Below are 12,852 nucleotides of genomic sequence, written 5' to 3'. Positions count from 1 at the left end.
AGGGCAGTGTGTCAGGAAAATGGCAAGATATGAAACATATTTTAGTTTAAAAATCTTCAAATGTTAGATGCGTCACATTGAACTGTAAGTTAAGACACAGAACGATAGTCTGCTGCGCAAGTTGAATGAAATTCAGATTACAGGCACGTTCGTGAAAGCTTGGAGGAGCCACTCCAGCGGGGCTAAAGGCCAGCGGCGGGTCACAGACCCCTGACTTCCACTAAAGTATCTAAATCTAACGATTAGAGGTCGAGGACCGTCATCAACACATCATTGCTCATTCCGTTCTCTTTTTTTTTCTCAATAAATAAAATGTTTACTACAAAGTGAATCGTCTCTGTGTTGGTCCATTTTGACAAAACACATGTTCAAGAGATTAGAAACACCAAGCTAAGTGTGTGTGTGTGTGTGTGTGTGTGTGTGTGTGTGTGTGTGTAGGTGGGGGTTGGATACAGACATGATGATTGGACGAGAGCCAGGCCCCAATATCTTCTTTCTGGAGCTTCCTATTGGAAGAGAGCCTTAATGGACAGGCAACACTCCACCTCTAAGTGGTTTGACATCTTGCTGCCATAAATAAACGCTAACAGGGATGCTCTATTAGGCTAAACAAGGGTCTGTGTGTCCCTCTCAAGCCAGGAAGCGCCCTCCTAATGGTTCACTAATGCCTTTATTGGATTACTCCAACATCTCCTATTCCAGTGTGTCACAACTCCGGCATTCTGCTGGGTTTGATGGAATGGAGATGGCCCGGGTGGGTCTGATACCATCCCGGCCCAAGACATTTGCAATTAGGAACATTCTCAGCGCAAGATCATGGACATGTTTGATTAATAAGATTTGGTTTTTTAGCTGATGGACAGCGAGGCTCTTCCGTCTTATGCCGTTGGACTTGTCTTGATAATTATATAAGACACTGTGCTCTGCTCCTTGGTGACTGGAATAAATAATAAATCAGTGGGAATTATTTATGATTTTTGTAACATCAAACTGTACAAATGCAGCAAATACCAAAGAGCAAAAACAAGAATAGGCCACTGAAGTTCACGTCCGCAAACTATTAATGCCTAATACAGCATTGATTTTCATTAAGTCCCCACACTTGTGCATTTGCAAAGATAAAAGACTATTATGATTTCCCCATTATTTACACTGCCCTGGAGGTTGCAAATTGTAACCTGCAGACTACCGAAGCAATTACTGTGCAAATAACGCAGATGGTGCAACAAACAAAGCACTTAAGAAAATGGTTTTTCCATTAGACAGACACTTTGGACTCTACAAGGACCTCTGCTTCTGTGTCATCCCCTTTTAAATTATGTGTGCACTCGTGTGTGAATGCGTGCAAACATTCATGTTCCCACATGTGGGATTTTTGCATGTGAATATGCACATGCTGCGCGTCCCATTAGTGACCTCTCACGGGTGTTTATTGAAGTGTTTCCACATATTTCAACCAGTTCTGTTGGTTCAGTGTTGCATGAGAAGGAACGCACCATGAGAATTGGGCATGGTGGTTTTTGCAGATTTGGATGAAAACACACACACACACACCTAGGTGCACACACACACTTTGCATTTCACTGTTCTCGTCTTGCATGCTTAATGCCCCGGTAATGGATCTTTGGAGCGACCAGTTGAGTAGGCCTCTCACACCCAGAGGAGTCCGTTAGTGGTGCTAATGACAATGCTGATGGGGGCAGTTGCCTTCACTATCTGCACATCTCCCCTCATAAATCTCCCGATGCGAAATGCAGTCATCATTCACTCGCATATCCTTGTCCCTCTTTGAAGTAGCTGAGTGTACATCATCTCCAACAGCAGAACTTTTCTCTCTTCGTAAGTGACCTTCAGAGCCACGTGACCATTTCATACAAAGAGTTTATTCAATTCTTTTAATGATACACCTCTGAAATCAGAACTTCCATTCAAAGCTGGCATTGTAGATGGAAAATAAATAATTAAAATTTCATAACTTAAGGGTAAAACCATTCCTGAATTAGAAGCTCTTACAGTGGGGTTCTACAGCCTTGATTAGTTGGTCTGTGACTTACTCAAATTCAGCAGTAACCACTACGATGACAGCTTTGGCTACAAGATAGAAAATGAAACGGCGGCTATACAGAGCTGCTGTAGTTGGTGCTACTGGATGTTTGCTCTCAGCATAGCACGGTTTTTCGCGTGGTACGTGTTTCTGGAGTGACCCACACTGCTTGGCACACACCCTGTAAATCGCAGGTGTTACACACTGATCCACCGTCCAATTTGGAGAATGGCTTGTGTTTTTGGTGTGACCCAAAGTCATAGGCCCATTTAATATTGAAGTAATGGCCAGGATTTAATTCTTTTTGCCCCCCGAGGTGGTGTGACCGAATGAGAATGGAAAGGTTGAGTGACATAATGTAGAATAATGGATACATTATGTAGACACTGTGTATAAGTGCAAAGAGAGTGTGCTAACTGACTCCGCAGCGGTAAGTGGATAAGCAATATACGGTCTATTAGAGAGTGCCACCTGTGCTCATAAAACTACACTTACTATGCAGAGTCTTTCTCTGTCAGAACACCGCCCTGTGTAATTAGATTGAGCGTCTGCGGGTGGAGTAATGGTTCTGTTGGGTAACATGCTCATGTGAGCACGAAAAACATTTACAGGTGATGTTGCTGGGAACACCCACATTAAATAGGGCCAGCTCCACTGACTGACAGCTGTCGATTCCTATCAGGAGCAGTGGAGCACAAACCCCACCTCAAATTCTGCTAATCAGTCAAACACTACATCTAAAGGCACCAAGAGACAGGCAGGGAGACAATATGACTGGGACTGCAACATAACAGATATTAAAATATGAACATGCAAAATACAGATATTAGCAAAACAATGACTGGGACTGCAATTTAATGTTCACACGAGGTGCAACAGTGGCACACATTTTACTTTTTAACACTTGGATGCATAACCCAGTAATACTACACTCTTCCATGAGTGGGGTCAAAAATGATCAATGTGTTTTTGCAATAAACTTTAAAATTTCTTGAATTTTGGTTACAGATTGTGATTTTTATCATATTTTATTCAACAAAAGAGTAATTTCATGTTTGAACTTGCCATTTCTCACATTTTATCACAAAAAACATAAAAGAAAACATTAAAATTCATTGTGATGTTTCATTCATCCTAGCTCTTCTCACTTCCTGCAAAAAGGTCAATCCAAAAACGGCCATGAGCTCATCTTTGCTTACATTTTTCCAGTTTTTTTTTTTTTTTTCTGTCTGTTGCTCATCTTCATCTACCCATGTTTACACATGTCAGCACATTTCCTAACATATTATCAGTGATAAACGGCCTCCATGTATCTATTGGGGAGACGGCGCTCAACCCGGGTTCAGGTCCTGACCGAGTTCTCAGTACACTGGTGTTTTATTCTCAGCCTGGTGTTTTATCCTGGCTGGAAGGTAACACTGAGGTCCGCTGGCCTGCATGTTTTCGCTCTCTCCCTATCTCTTGATCTGATGTTGATGTCTTCATCTTGCTTGTGAAAAAGTGCAGTGACGAGCTCTCATTGCTATCCGGTGTGTTGCAACTGGGAGAGACCTTGTAACGTGCAGGACACCAGAGAGGACTGAGAAGCAAACACACACACACACACACACACACGCACACGCACACGCACACGCACACACAAAACTGAATAATCAATATTCATATAAAAGGCCACCTGACGGGTTAGCTTTTATTGCAGGGAAGACATAAATACAGTAAGGGATGTGGAAAATAAGATCATAGATGAGGATAAATCCTTAGATGTGTCAACAGAAGCTCCTCGGTGGTGAGACTGCAGACATCAGATGTATAAGTGGGACAGTAAATGTAAACTGACAGTCAAAGTTGATTAAAAAAAACAAATATTTCTGGGGCTAACCCCCTGAAATTCCAGTGGAAAAGCTTGGGGTGATTTTTGACCCCACTTATGCATCCAAGGATTAAAAATCCAACCCAGGCCATATTCAGCACATTTTATTTCATCAGACTTTGGCAACATTGAAAAGGGACATCACAATTCTGCTTGAGGGTGTATGAGCATCTCTTAAAAAGAACAGAATGTTTTCTTTTGTCAAACACAATATGAATGTACATTCTCTGCATTTCACCGATCCCTACGGAGCATGGGGCAGACGGCAGATCAAGGGCCTCACTCAGTGAACCACACTCAAGGCCTGCCGGCAGTGAGATTTGAACCTGCCAACATATCAACACACGCTCACATTTCTACCCTGCAGGTCACCATTGACCGTGAGACCCTCCAGACCGCAGACATATTTCTAAGTAGATGCATCTTTCGAGCTATGCCTGGATTTAGAAACCCGACCTTTGGACGGGCACATGCTTCGTCTGCAGTTTGAACCTAACAGATTGAGACGGGCAGTGGCGCTTCTTTGTGAAAATACTTGCAGTCATAGGCTTGCGTGCACGTGTGAGCGCGCACATGCAAGCATCAACAATCACCACGACACACAAAGCGTGTGCACATAAGGTATGTAAGATTGACATAATATGCTTTCACTCACCAAAGCCGAGGGCTCACTTCTGGAAAAGCTTTTCAATGGCTTGCGTTCATTTTGATTTCTGATTGTTAGCTTTAGCAGCGCCAAAGCGCCACGACTCCCTCAATCTGTCAATCACTAATCAGTACCTGCTTACAATGGCAGCAGCCAATCAGCTCTCAATTTGGAAATGATGATGTAGTGGGGCTCCGAGCTTGAAGCCCCACTTACATAAAAAAATAAATAAAAAAAATGCTTGGTCTCAATGAACACAGGGTGCACTTGTGTACTTGTATTTCTCTGTAAGCAACACACACTGCATTGTTAGAGTGAGGCCAAAAGTTCTTTTTTTCTTCTTTCCACTCCTTTTCAAGCTTTTTGTATAATCAGAGCTATATATTTATATTGTCTATCCATGTAAATCTGAAAATTGTAAACACAAAAGCAAGTCATTATTCTGTATCAGCTTCAAATAAACCATTAATTTATTAATTAATGGCTTCATTCATTCATTCATTCATTCATTCATTGTTGTGCTCGAAAGGTGTGGATCATATCTAAATGAGAACAAGGGAGATATAGTTAGAGACAATGAAACACTACAAATAATCTTAAAGACTTTACAACATGGTTTGCCTGTAATCTTTTCTTATGACACCAGGTGAGGCCGTGACCCCGGCCCCCCCTGCCCCCAATGACCAGTTGCCCCTGGAGAAGGGTCACAGGGTGGTGGACTTCTAGGGCACAAGGCATCACTCCTACAATGTGAGGAAGAATTAGAAAATGGTGAAAGGAAGCGGAGATGCTCACAACATGCTTTGTGGTTTGATTGATCTCAAAACCAATGTTGACACTTGAAAGTGTTTTGCCGTCCTGTTGGATCGTGTGTTGATTCAGGTTGTCTATAGACTGAATACAGTCACACAAACAGTTACATTTACTTAGAGTTTTGACATATGCTGGGTGAGGTGCTGAAACGTTTGCCTCCTGGATCATTTGTTGTCTTGTCAGCCATTCAGACTGAGATCATCTCTCCTCCAACAGCAGCCTTTGGAGGATAACAGCTTCAGTGTGATGTACCTCTGATGACCTGTCAGAAGTACACCTGGTTATTTATAAAAGTGTGGCTTTACTTGAGGAGATGAGGGCAAACAGGGCCACAGTGTCTAGCGCCCTGAGGTCTTCTTCACACTTCGGGGTAAACTTGTCCTATATTCCTGACAGGAAGCTGATGGATGTACAGGAGCGCTCACCCTATCAGTGGACACAAGGTGACTTCTGCTGGGGCGATTTTCTAGTCCTCCTCACAGGGGTTTTGTTAAGTCAGGACCATCTGTCCAGTCAGTAGATCAAATTTCTGAGAGGTGTAAATTTCTGAAAGATTAGCACTGCTGAAGAAAGAAGAAGAAGAAAAAAAAAAAAGAAGACAGGATTGAAAGAAACTAACAAGTTCTCAACAATTGTTTTAGTATGAGAAGTAACTGTTTTTAAAGAGCTTGGATGCATATCAAATCAGTCTTTAAAACTTGCAGCTCATAATGCGTCAGTGGTACACCGAGTTTAAACTCTGAATAAATCATTCAAAGCCTGACAGCCATAATTCTCTGTGTATCAGCAGCCAGCTACCAATCTCGTGGAAAAGGATTTACTAGGAGCATAACCTTTTCAAATTTAAAGATTGTATATAAGAGAAATATCTACTTTGAAATAACAACTTGAGCAACAGAATTTTATTTACTGACTGAAAGGTTAAAAAAAGCATAAACCTTCCTTTAATCCTCCCTGAGTGCAGAAAGCTTGACCGTGTTTTACTTCATTTAAACAAACCCCGCAAGCTTTTTCCTGTGATTGCGCAATTAATCTCAATGCGTCGGCTCTCACACACTGTATTCCTCTTACTGTACGCGGTAAATATCCATCACCATTCCACAGTGTCTACATCCACCCGGTCTGTTTGCCGTAATCCCTCGCAGCAGGTCAAGGGAGGAGAGGGGAGCAGAGGGAGAGTTGAGGGAGAATAATGCCATTTCAGGATAGGCCTTATTTAATTTACTGCAGGTCGATAGAGGTTCTCCAATTGCCTCTCCCAGATTAATAAGTAACCCACACGCGCTGTCCATCACTGTCCATCTCCCATTAGGCCTCTGAAATGGGGGTCCAAATTGCCTGGCAAGGTTGACTCTGATGGAAAACACACTCTCTCACTCCTTTTCTCTCCCCATCGCCGACCATTTCTCCCCCTCACCCTTCTGTTTTCGCGATTGGGTTTCACTTTTAAGAAGCACTCTCCTTTACAAAGCAACACACATAATCGGAAAGAAAAAGAAAAAAAAAAAAAGCTGGACCGTTCGTAAATGCCTTGTAATGTCGAGGTTTCCTGATGTCCCACTTTTAATGACCGGCTAGTCCATTTTCTGACTTTCTGCTGCGTCATTCTCTGTCGTGTAGGGCTTAGAAGAGCCTGTGGAGATAAATTTTACTTCAGACTTTCTACAGAAAGCTGAAAAACATGGAGTGTCCAGATAGTCCACTATCTCTACCTGAAAATATGTTTCTCTGGAAGGAATCCAATCTCTAAGCTACAGTAATGCTTGTGAGGACACAGCACCTCTCCGCCATTATGTGGCACCTGTACTCAGAAACTCTTCAGCACCACTTTGGTGATGCGGATGCTTCTCTTGGCAGTAACTGTTGCTTTTTTTTATTTGGCTGTCCTTGGGCAATGTGGCAAAAAAAAAAAAGAAAAGATCTTTCCAAGAGGAAAAGGTAAAATGTGGTAAAACGCTGGTAATTACAGTAACCCATGTGTTTTCCAATCTCACAGTCACACACGTCCTTTTGAATCCAATTTAACTCGAGCATTGCTCACCATGCAGATTAAAGTAACACCTGAAAATGTCATATTGATAACAAAATATAAGATTGGAACCTCAAAAGGATGGGTTGACCAATCCATGTGTGGGTCTTAAAATCTAAAAACAAAACCCAATTATCTAACAACTTGACAGCATCCAAACTACAGATTTTCAATTTGGTAAAACACTTTAAATTGTGGTAAATATTTATATTGGTGATGCATCCTGTCCATAACATGCGTCAGTGGTTCTCAAAGTGTGGGGCAGGAGCCCAGAAAAGGACGCCATATAGCCGAAGTGTCACTCCAGCTCCATCTTGAGTGGGCTGGACTGGTCAGACAGTCCCATAATAACTTTGCTGTGGTGCAGAGTGTCCGTGATGGAAATATCAATAGTTTCACAGAAACAATTACAACTGGAACTGACTACAAGCACAATAAAGTGAATTATAATTATAATTTTTTTTTTCTGCAAAATACAGTGAAGTGTCCAAAAGACTCCTCCGATAGCTTTTGCATGATGCATATTTTTACATACCCACCCTGGAAGCGTGACTTTCAGGCTCGTTTGCTCACAATAGGTTTGCCATCTTTCATGGCAGCCCATCTCTCAGTGTTGTTTGCCACTGTTCAGAAATTTCTAAAGAAAAAAAGATCAATCTTTTTGTTTATTATCATTTCATTGGTGTTTTTTTTTTTTTTTGGTGGGTTGGATCAGAACCTCTCATGGATCGATTTTGACCCACGGGCCTTATGTTTGACAACCCTGGAATAAGCCGCTTAAATTTGATCCAAGCATACATTTTCAGTTTCACTGCCGAATTGGAAACATTTTAATAGAACATAATTGAAGTTTTGCAATTGAGCTAAGAGTCAGTCTCAGATGTCTTGTGTTGCACTTTAGCAGACAGTTTTCTCTTGTCTCTGATAGACACAAGAGAATCATAAAAGGAAAAACTGTTCAAATGTAAAGACTGATGTTTTCTTTTTAGCTGTACTGTGGAAGCAGATTCACTACCACAATTAAAATACACAACACAGTGCTGCTACAGCTGTGACTGATACACAACGGAAGCTGTGATGATGTTGGATGGTGCGTTAAAGAAGGCAATATTAAATTACACTGTTGTATATTCAGGACATACAAGGCTGCACACTTTGCATGTACAATGATCTCTGCAGACCTCTTCAACAGTTTTCAGACTGTTCCTCAATGCAACTTCAGAGAAATGAATACAAATTACTATGAGATTGCGGCTGTAAACTGTCTTCTATGTAGTGAACTAGTAAAAACACTGGTATGCAGACTTCACTTTGCCCAGATCAAAACTGACCCGGACCACACTGTGGGGACTTTAATCATGAACAATATGTAAGGGGACAAGGTCTTCATCACATTATCTGATGTTTACTGTTGGCTGGACTGTAATCGAGTCATATTATGCTCTTAGAAAAGCATCCAAGTGGACACTAAAATATGCAGCTTTGTGAATAACTGCATCGCATATTTGTGACACTTACACAAGCTTTGCTGTGCAAATGCCTCAAAATGCAGCAAATTGCCCTTTCCTGCCTGTGCACGGGGAACATTTTACACATTGCAGCTGGTGAGATGACAGCAGCAGCAGCAGGTCAAACCTTATCTTTACAGCTGCACACCATGTATGCTTTCTGCTTCATAATATGTATATAAGAGAGAAAAATATGCATGTTCCTCGTATTTCACTGGAGAAAATCTCCATTAGAGTGAAAAGGTGCCTTTGGAAATGCTTCTCCAAGTCAGTTTCAGTACAAGTCACAGCAAATGTTGCATATCTTCTACATAAACAAGGGGAAAAAAGCACTGCGTCAAGAGTGTTAAAGTCAAACACTTAAATAGTTGCGGTGCTTCGTGTGCATATACTGTATGTCTCATAACTAATAGATGGCCATCAGTAGGTTTTGTGCTCCAAGGTTATACAATGCTTTGGCTCTTGTAGGGAGACTGAGGATCTGTACAGAGATAAGTATTATCTCCTCACACCAGCTAAACCGACCGAGGAGTCACCGTATAGAGATAGAGGCAGAAGAACCAGATTATGTGGAGAAAAACAGGAAACCGAGGTGGTACAGTCTACGTCCCTTTTTATGTAAAAACTGCTCTGACCAGGAAAACAACACAACTTGTCTGTTCTGGAGCTTAAAGCAGCTTCTGTTTATGTCTCTTTGAAAAGTGACCTTGTTCATTTGTTTGAACAACAGATTTTTGTGTCTCCATGCTGGCGAGGTAAGAGTGACACCGATAAATCATTTGCTATTATTTCTGTTGTAAACACACATCACTTGACCGAAACAGGGTGTACCCTGTCCAACGTCGGCTAAACTGGGATCAACTCTGCTTTTCAAGTGGAAGAGTGTTGTCGTTTCAGAAGGGTTGCACGTTCACACAGCAGCATTTTGAATTTAGTTCGTCACCGCTGGAGACATAGTCAGTGTTTTTACACAAATGTGCATTTTCAGTTGCTCCAAACACTATTGACATTTAAACAGACACTCAAAACACAAATAAAGTTCTCCATTACCACTTGAAAACTTTTTGTGAGCAGAGCCTTTGTTGGATGAAACATTATAGAAAAAGGATGGTGGCTAATGTGAGCATTCATCAAAACATCTTGAGTAAAACAACATTTTTGGTGAAGTTTTGCTTCAGTTTTATATTCTCTAAATCTTTTTTTTTTTTTTTTTCCTTTCCTTTTTTGTGCCCTGCTTTATAAAAGCTGTAAAGTGTGTCTGGCTTGTATTGAATTGACCTCCAAAAGAAAAAAATATAAGCCACCTTGGCGAATGAGTAAGCAACAAGTCAGGATTTCTTTTCTCAGCTGAATATTCTTCATAAAATACAGCTAGAGGGAAGTGAATAACCGTCCTTCTCATTAAATGACAACTGCTCAGAGGTGAACCATCAGGGGAAAATGAGAATCCGTGTGACTTTGACAGGGAACACATTGTAACGACAAGAAGACCATGCCAGAGTGTCTCTACAGCAGCTTGTGGAGTGTTCCTGATATTCACTGGTTAGTAACTAAAATTGATCCAAGGAGGACGACTGTTGAACTGGTTACAGTGTAATAGGAGTTTGAGGCTCATTGATTCGTGAAAGGAATAAAAATTTCTCTGCGTGATTCAGTCTGACGAGAGCAAATCTGGTCTTTGGTCTCTTCCTGGACTGTTACCTCCACTCCATATTAACCTAGAATGGGTTCAGGAGTCCTATTCTCATAATGCGCTGATCTATACAGGTGCGAGATTTTGTCTTGTCATTGTTCGCCACCATGTTTGTAGATCATTTTTATTATATGTTCTCTCTTTCCAAAAAGTGAATTATGTTTTGTATGTGCATATAACGTTTAGGACAATCAGTACCTTTCTGCCACTGTAGGTGGCAGTAATGAGCACACAGGGTTTTCTCTATTTAATTGTGTAGGATAACTAGCTAGTTCTTGAATTCAAGTGTTTCAATCAGACCTTTTGGGACAGGTGCTCCGACACACAGAGCACGCTCGATAAAGGTGTGGTTTGATTAGTTGGCTGTGAAAAAGCTTGACTGGCCTGAACCGAGCCCGGACCTGGACCCCTCAAGCCCTGACCTCGACCCCACCGAGCCCTGACCTGGACCCCGTCGAGCACCTTTGGAATGAACTGGAGTAATGATTGCGAGCCAGGCTTTCTCCGTCAACACCAGCGCCCAAACTGCCAAATTGAGTGCAACATATTGTCAAAAGCCTTCCTAGAGGAGTCAAAACCATCAGACAAACAACAGACATTTAGATACTTTTGATCATTTGGTGTGAAGTTGAGACGACACAGATAGTGAAGTTTATACCATCAGTGTCAGTTATGTGCTTAAAGTGCCAAAAATATATTTGGTTCAATGAAAAAATACAGGCCTAAGAAAGCATTTACTTGATTTTTGTAGGAGAGGCCAGCATAAGAAGGGAAAAAAAATGTAGATCTTTAAGTTTTCTCTTCTGCATTTACAGTGGGCGGGGCCTTTGCTAACAGAGAACAACGAACAGAGTGGTAGGGACAATTTTCTATACTTGCGTTTTCAAATATTGTAGTTTGGCTGAATGCTTAATGAAATTTTCAAAAGTGTGAAAAACTTAGCGATTTAAAATGACCTCAATGCTGTCAATGACAGAAGTGAAGGTACCCTGTATCACATGAGAAGAACTAGTTAAAAACTGATAATCAAATATGGTGGTCTTTGTGTACTTCCAGAAGATCAATATATGTAAAAATTGATGACTGCTTTTGTGACTGTATGGACTATCCTCAAAAAACCCTCAAAGGAATTACCCTGAAAAATGTTATACTACAAACGTTGAGTTGTCAAACCCATCGTGTGTTTGCAGGGTTGCACTCCACACACTCCTTTTATAGCAAACATCTCCTTTAATTATTCAGCCACAAATATTTTGGAATGTTTTACAGACAATTATAGGACCTCTGACTTTACTACCAAATACTTTTCCTCAGATGTCCCTCAGAAACAGATGTTGACATAGCATCATATTAAAGCTGTTTCCATGAAGACACTCAACAGGAAGCAGTTTAAAATGCAGGAGAAGACCCACCCACACCTCTTTTGCCCTGGTGGTCTTCACCAGCTGCTGGCATCTTCATTTGGCAACGTATCTGTAGCTTCCGCTGTTCAGTCATAAATACAGGAGGCCACAATGTGGGGGGTTTCTACCTTTCTACCCCACATGTAAGCAGGTGTTTTCATATGCAAAACAAATCCACCGTCTTTTGAAGCGGTGGTTGTGTGATCCCTCTTGGTGTTTTTCATTAGTGAACTTTCCAGTAGGTTCTCGTGCCCCTTGCTTGGTTTTAAAACTTCCCCATTCTGTTGCTGCCGGAGCACACCGGGCTTTGTTCTGGGCTTAATGCAGACACCTGCAGAACTTTGCATTAGAAATGAAATATCCTTCCTTCCTGAGCCCCTGCAGATAATCAGCTTGGTACCATGCCAAGCTTGTAATTTGACTGTATGGCACAGCAGTCCATTATCATCATAAAGACACTGTGGGAGTGAGGTATATTTTGAGATTTGTTTTTTTTTTTTTTTTTTTCTGAATGGGAATGGACTTGCAGTTTGGTGAGTACTTTACCTGGCCATAATCTCTGAACTCCTTGTACTGTCACTTCATGGTTGTTTGTAAACCACTGACAGAACTACAGATCACTGCCAGTGAAACAAAAAAACCCAACTTGTGTCAACAGTTCAGGGAAAAGTCAAACATTTGGTACACTTTCTTGTGAAATCCAATCTTCAGTTCACATACAACATTAGAAAGCCAACATATTGGTTCTAGAGATAAAATCAAATGACCGTGAACCTTTTTCTACTTTTGTTTGTTTGATACAACCTAAAGATATAACTATTTTAGGTTTGTGACTTGAAAAGCACA

Source organism: Salarias fasciatus, chromosome 16 (genome assembly GCF_902148845.1).
Source record: "Salarias fasciatus chromosome 16, fSalaFa1.1, whole genome shotgun sequence".
Classification (NCBI taxonomy): domain Eukaryota; kingdom Metazoa; phylum Chordata; class Actinopteri; order Blenniiformes; family Blenniidae; genus Salarias; species Salarias fasciatus.
Note: the sequence above shows the minus strand (reverse complement) of the source record.